Genomic DNA, 7603 nt, shown 5'->3' on the forward strand with positions numbered 1-7603 from the left:
GAGTGGTCACTTTGTCATGTTCCTGATCTCAACAGGAAGGCTACAAGCATTTTCCCAATGAGGATGATATTTGCTGTGGGTCTTTCATAGATAGATTTGATGTATTTCAGGAATGTTCCCTCTATCCCTATACTTTGAAGCATTTTAATCAGAAATGGATGCTGGATTTTGTCAAATGCTTTTTCTGCATCAATTGAGAGGACCATGTGTTTCTTCTCTCTTCTCATATTAATTTGTTCTATCACATTGATTGATTTGTGAATGTTGAACCATCCTTGTAGTCCAGGGATGAATCCAACCTGGTCATGGTGGATAATCTTTTTATTTGTGCTGTTGAATCCTGTTTGCTATGATCTTGTTGAGAATCATAGCATCCATATTCATCAGTGATGAATTGATATTCTGAAATATGGTCTGAAATTCTCCTTTTTGGTAGGGTATTTGCCTGGTTTGGGGATCAGGGTAACGCTGCCTTCATAGAGAGTCTGGAAATTTTCCTTCTGCTTCAATTTTTTGAAACAGCTTCAGGAGAATAGATGTTATTTCTTCTTTGAAAGTTTGGTAGGATTCCTCAGGGAATCTGTCATGTCCGGGGCTCTTGTTTTTTGGGAGGTTTTTGATTACAGCTTCAATCTTGTTACTAGATATCGGTCTATTCAGGTTGTCGATTTCTTCCTGGTACAATTTTGGGAGTTTATAGTTTTCCAGGAATCCATCCATTTCATCTAGGTTGCTATGGTTATTGGCATATAACTGTTGATAATAACTTCTGATGATTGTTTCTCCTTCCCTGGTGTTAGTTGTAATCTCTCCCTTTTCATTCATAATTTTATGAATTTGAGCTTTCTCTCTTTTCTTTTGGTTTAGTGGGGCCAGTGGCTTATTGATCTTATTGATTCTTTCAAAACACCATCTTCTAGTTTCATTGACATGTTCTGGTGTATCTGTGGTTTCTATCTCCTTGATCTCAGCTCTAATCTTGATGATTTCCCTTGTTATGTGTGGAGTTGGTTTGATTTGTTGTTGATTCTCCAGTTCTTTAAGGTAAAGAGAAAGCTGCTGTGTTCTGGACTTTTCAATTTTTTTTTTTTTTTTTTTTTTTTTTTTTTTTTTTTTTTTTTTTTTTTACGAAGGCTTGCATGGCTGTGTATTTCCCCCTTAGGTCCGCCTTTGCTTTATCCCATAGGTTTTGGACTGAAGTGTCTTCATTCTCATTGCTTTCCATGAATTGTTTCAGTTCTTCTTTGATCTCCTGGTTGATCCCAGCATTCTTAAGCAAGGTGGTCTTTAGCTTCCAGGTGTTTGAGTTCCTTCTGAACTTTTCCTTGTGATTGAGCTCCAGTGTCAAAGTATTGTGATCTGAGAATATGCAGGGAATAATCTCAGTCTTCTGGTATTGGTCGAGTTCCAATTTGTGACCCAGTATGTGGTCTATTCTGAAGAAGGTTCTGTGTGCACTTGAGAAGAATGAGTATTTTGTTTTTTTTAGGGTGGAATGTTCTGTATAGATCTATGAGGTCTATCTGTTCCAATGTGTCATTCAATGCTCTTGTTTCTTTATTGATTTTCTGCTTCGATGATCTGTCTAATTCTGAGAGAGGCATGTTAAGATCTCCTACGATTAGTGTATTCATATCAATATGAATCATTATCTTGATTAACAGTTTTCTTATGTAATTGGCTCCTCCCATAATGGGGGCATAGATATTTACAATTGTTAGATCATGATGATTGATAATGTTAGGGTCGAGAAGACCTCAACCTATGGAGGCCCAGAGGAAGGACAGCAAGGCTGCTCTTTCTGCAACAGCACGGGCTTTATTTTCCAGCATGCTGGGGCTCTGGAACATACCCGAATATCAGGCAGAGGCTGTGAGCCCCGATCCAATGGAGTATGGGGTTTTTATGCATTTTTAGACAAAGGCTTGTCACAAAGCCATAATCATAGTGACCTCATAGTTACAATTCCTGGTATGCTCTGCACAGTTTACATTTTTCAGTTAGCCATATCTTATTGTCTGTGTGTAGCTGGGTGTCTGTGAAACTAGGACAAAACAGTTCTCTTCTTTGTTAACCACAAGTATAATTCAATGATATCTCTTAAGCAGGGAACGGGCTCAGGATTTGGGACATCGGGGGAATGGAGGGGAACACAAAGGGAAGACCATGCTCCTAATTCTCAAGGTTCAACCGGCAAAGCAGCAGAGCAGTTACAGAAAAGCAAGTTAGCAGAATCTCTACACAATTTAACTCTTTCGGCTCTGGATCTCTTCATTCCCCACTTCTTCTTGTAGGTATCTCTAACATTAGATATTGTGAAGATCATCTGAGTGTAATGCTTCATACTGTTGCCTTATTACCATTAACTTGATCTGTCCTATTCTATCTTGCAGAAAGGCTATCAACTTATTTAAAATATGGGATCCTATGTATCTTCCATATGACCTGGCCCATAGGATTCGAAATCTCCCATGCCATTTGTTGGGGCGCATGGGGATTGCTATAAATCATTCTAACTTGGCTGCACAGAGTTAGTGCTGCCAGAAGCGAAAGGACTGGCCCGAGAAGCAGAGTCATGTTGTGGGATTCTTATGAGCCAGCTTGATGCAGAGGGGGGTTTCCTGCCTTTGGAGTAGAGCCTGTAGACTGGTGAAGGTCGTTGGTGCCACCTGGTTGCCCAAGTCTGTTAGTCTCTGGACGGGACAGGAGTCTGCCGCTCCAGTGTCGATCAGCAGGAGCAGGTCTGAGCTGACTAGCATGGATCCAGGCCGTGATGCCATGGACCTTGACAGCAGTTGGTGTGGACAACAAGATCAAGTAGGGTCTCTTCCACCGAGGCTCAAGGTTGTGTACCTGGTGTCGGCGGACACAGACCCAATCACTTACAGAATAAGAGTGGGGAGTAACAGTACCCGGTCAGTAGGCCTTTGATAGGCCCTTCCAGATATATTTCTGGATAGCCTCCAGAGCCTTAATTCTGGGTATCAGCATGGCAGAGGAAGTAGCATATGTCACATATCCATGTTCAGTCATGCTTTTTAAAGGAGGGGGTCCCCCATAGAGGATTTCAAATGGGGTCAGTTTCCTCCTAGAGGGGGAAGGGGTATTACATGCACAGAAGAGGGCATAAGGAAGGAGGACAGTCCAATCTTTCAAGCCAGTCTTTATAGCTAATTTGGCTAAGGTCTCTTTTATAGTTTTATGCATTCTTACTACCTGCCCTGAACTCTGGGGTCTATAAGCACAATGCAATTTCCAATTAAACCCCAAGACCCTGGCCAATCCCTGACTTACGTGGGCCATTATCAGATCCCATTACCTTAAGCAACCCAAATTGGGGAAAGATCTCTTCTAGGATCTTCTTGGCCATGACCATGGCTGTCTCCTTCTTAGTGAGGAAGGCCTCAACCTATCCTGAAAAAGTGTCTATAAAGACTAGCAGATACTTATTTCCATATGTTGCTGGTGTTACCTCGGTAAAGGCTACTTCCCAGAATATTCCAGGCCGGTTTCCCCGGTCCCTGGTTCCAGGGGAGCCATCGGCTCATTGCACGTTTGTCACTGTGCAAGCTTCGCAGGAGGAAACAATGTCTTGAGCCAGTTCCTTTGCCCTACCCGGAGGTAGGGACGGTAGGTTTTGGTCCTTTAATAATTCCAGCAGCACTCTGGTACCTAGATGGGTAAGGCTGTGGGTAAAAAGTAAAAATTTTCTGTTGGGGTCTCCAGCTTAGTGACTTCTTCCAATGTAGTCAGGATGTTTGCTACCAGGGGGTCATGCAGGGCGGCCGCTCCTGATTCTTTGTCTGCACGACGGTTGTCCTGGGCAACTGGGTCTTTACCTTTTTGATGTCCATGGCAGTGTATGATGGCTATCTCCTTTGGAGGTGGATAGCCTCAAGGAGATCTATAATCTCCCGTTTGTTCTTGATTTCTTTCCCAGCGGAGGTGAGAAGCCCCCGCTGCCGGTAGATGGCATCATGTACATGAGCAGTGGCAAAGGCATAGTGTCTGTGTAGATATTAGCCCATTGGCCCGTCGCCAGGTGCAAGGCTTGGGTTAGAGCAATAAGTTCTGCTTTCTGAGCAGAAGTTCCAGGAGTTAAGGGTGCCGACCAAACGACAGTTCGAGGCCCAACCACCGCCACCCCTTGCCATCGCTCCCCTTGTTGTAGGAAGCTGCTCCCGTCCGTGAACAAAGTTACATCAGCATGGGGCAGGAGTCTGTCCTTGAGGTCTGACCTCGCGTCTGTTTCTTCAGCCAGGATATCCTGGCAGGAATGGATTACTGGGTCATCCGTCTCCTCTGGCAGCAGAGTGGCGGGATTAAGGAGCACAGGATTGCCAAAAGAGATGCGGTCTTTGTCTAACAGGAGGCTCTGATAGTGGGTTATGTGAGCATTGGAGTGCCAGCGGTCTGGGGGTTGCCAGATCACACTTTCCAAAGTGTGAGGGGCCATAAGAGTGATTTTCTGTCCCAAAGTCAATTTGTCAGCATCCCTGACAAGTAAAGCTGCCGCGGCTATGACTTTCAGGTATCTTGGCCATCCAACAGCAACAGGACCCAATCTTTTGGATAGATAGGCTACAGGGGGCTTCCAGGGGCCCAAGGATTGGGTCAGTACTCCTCTTGCCACTCCGTTTCTTTCTTCCCAGTACAGGGTGAAGGGTTTTTCTACATCTGGTAAGGCCAAGGGGGGAACTTAAAGCAGTGCCCAATTTATCCCATCAAAAGCCTTTTGTTGTTCCTTCCCCCATTCATAGGAGGCCTCATTTTTGGCGGGGGGATAAAGCGGGGCAGCTAAGGAAGCAAAGCCACGTAGCCATAAGTAACAGAAGCCTGCCATCCTTAGGAACTTCTTTAGTTGTCTTCTAGTCTGAGGATGTGGTATTTGAGTAACAGTCTTTTTCCTTGCGTCCTTGAGCCACCATTTACCTTCCTTGATCTCATAGCCTAGAAATGTCACTTTTAACTGGCAGAGTTGAGACTTTCAGGCAGAGGCTCAATATCCCATAGTAGCCAGAGCCCTTAACAGGGCCTTAGTCCCATGGAGATATTCCTGTTGGGTCTCAGCAGCCAGTAGGAGGTCATCCACATACTGAAAAAGAGTCAAAGTGGGATGTGTCTCCTGGAAGGATTTCAAGTCCTTATGCAAGGCTTCATCAAACAAGGTGGGAGAATTTCTAAAACCCTAGCGAAGCCGTGTCCAGGTAAGTTTACCCGAAATACCAGCATTAGAATCGGTCCACTCAAAAGCAAAAATGTGCTGGCTGTCAGGATGCAGCCGCAAACAGAAGAAGGCATCTTTTAATTCTAGCATAGTGTACCAGACCTGGGAGGGACATAGTGCGCTGAGGAGATTATATGAGTTTGGCACCATAGGGTGTGTTATCTCCACCCGAACATTCACTTCTTTTAGGTTTGGAAAGTGCGATAGTCATTTGTTCCAGGTTGCTTTACAGAGAGTAAGGGAGTGTTCCAGGCTGACTGGCAGGGCACTAAGACTCCTTGTTGAAGGAGCTTGGTGATGTGGGGGCAGATGCCCTCTCAAGCTTCCTTATTCATTGGATATTGTTTTACCCGGATAGGGGTGGCAGGAGGTCTGCCACCACTACAGGGGGTTGGGCAGTTACTAAGCCAAATCCCACAGTTTCAGCTCAAGCCTCAGGGAAGTCCTGTTGCCATCCTTCAAGATCCAGGAGGTGGTTGGTAGGGTTGGGCCCTTCAAAAAGCTTGCACTCATCTTCTAGGGTGACGGTCAGGGTATTGACTACAGGCGGAGTTGTGGAGGGGAAAGATCCTTATCAGAATGGCGTAGGCCCACAATGGAGTTAAAAATATCTATCAAAGGCCCTGAATCAATGAAGGTAATCCTGTCTCACAATTTTGTCAACAAGTCTTTCCCCAACAGTGGGGCAAGGCAGTCAGGGAGCACCAAAAAGGAGCAGTGCACCGTCCTGTTCCCTAAATTCCGGACCTAAATCCCATCCGCTTGGTGGTCCAGGGGTGGTACCTGCTCCCGTTCTCCCCCCCTGACAAGGACCCTTTGGATGAGAGGGGCCCTAGGGCCTGCTGCAAGACTGAATAAACAGCTCCAGTATTGACCTCAAAATCTATAGGAGTCCCCTCCACCAGAAATTTTATCCTGAGCTCAGGGAGGGGGTCCGAGCCCCATCCCCCCTAATCATCATCTTCAAGAGCCAGGAGGTTGGTAGTGTGGGGTGGTGGCTTGTTTTTCTTTATAGGGCATTCCTTAGCCCAGTGTCCATGCTCTTTACAGTAGGCACACTGGTCTGAGGCCAAGTTCAGGCGTCGCATAGGTGAGTGGCCCAGGGTCTTATCTTTCCTGAAGTCTTAGTATCTGATTTTCTACCAGTTTCTACTACTGCGGCCAGGATCTTAGTCAACTCTTTGTTCCTTCTTTTTTCCCATTCTTTATCCTTTTCCTCTTCTCTTTCTCCTCCTCTGATTCCCTTTTATTAAAAATTTTGTTAGCTTCTCTGACCAAATATCTAATAGCTAATTCTTGTAATCCCTCCTGCCTCCACAGCTTCCTTCTTATGTTTACGGCAGATTGCCCAATGAAAGCCATGGCTATTGATGCCTGCTGTTCCTCCGACTGATGGTCAAAGGGAGTATACCTCCAGTAGGCATCAAGAAGCATTTCTATAAATAGAGAGGGGCTTTCAGTAGGGACTTGGATTACACCTCTTACCATAGCCAAATTAGTGGGCTTTTGACCTGCTGCCCTGAGACCCACTGCTAGAGTCTGGAGATAGATTTTGAGGTGTCTCCTACCTTCAGGCAGATTAGAATCCAGTCAGGGCGCATCAGAGGTGAATATTCATCAATCAGATTAGGAAGATGGGTAGGTTGACCGCTGGGGCCAGGCACATTCTTTTGGGCATTCAGGAGGCTGATTTCATGGGTGATCAGAGTTCTTTGGTAGGTAATCATCTCACTTTTGGGTAATAGTTGAAAAGGTACCTCCTCCTACTTCCCCGCCATCTTGTCCCCTTCCAGTAGTAGATATTAATTAAATAAATTATTCTTGAGTTTCACTGTGGTGCCACTTGGGTTGGACTTAACACCACAACTGCCCTTCTTAGCTCATCCTTGTCCACAGATCTTGGGAAACCTGTTCAGATCCAGCCTTCCATGACCTGACTCTGTGCAGTCATCAGGACCTGGTTGGTTCACAGGGTGCTGCTAGATACTCAGGAAACATGGACAAGTATCAGCTGGCCTTCCCATAAACCTCTCATTCCTTTGTAGCAAACAAGCCCAAGCTTGAGGGTGCCCCTTTACTATGTGCTCTTCACCTTGTCTTCATCATCCATGTATATCAATACTTGCTTTTGAAAGGAATTTTCAGACGAATGGAAAATTCATTGGTGGTTCAGACTAAAAATATTTAGCAACAACGTAGGCACAATATCAGATTTTATGTTCATGCAAAGGGGACCTTTGCTTTCACTCTCTAAAAACGGATCAGAGATTTATACCAGAGATTTATACCACAGGGTCTCAAGGACAATTCATTTCAGGAGAAGCAGTTGACCCTCACCTTACTGAGAAGCTACATTTCCTATACAATTGAACCTAT

The 7603-nt window shown here is 45.1% G+C and overlaps 1 pseudogene; it reads right to left on the minus strand.

The window, feature by feature from the left end:
* Positions 1-2589: 2589 nt before the first annotated feature.
* On the minus strand, positions 2590-6954 carry LOC123389692 (annotated as a pseudogene).
* Positions 6955-7603: the final 649 nt, after the last annotated feature.

The sequence above is a fragment of the Mustela putorius genome, unplaced genomic scaffold (genome assembly GCF_011764305.1).
Source record: "Mustela putorius furo isolate JIRA1106 unplaced genomic scaffold, ASM1176430v1.1 tig00003996_pilon_pilon_pilon, whole genome shotgun sequence".
NCBI lineage: Eukaryota > Metazoa > Chordata > Mammalia > Carnivora > Mustelidae > Mustela > Mustela putorius.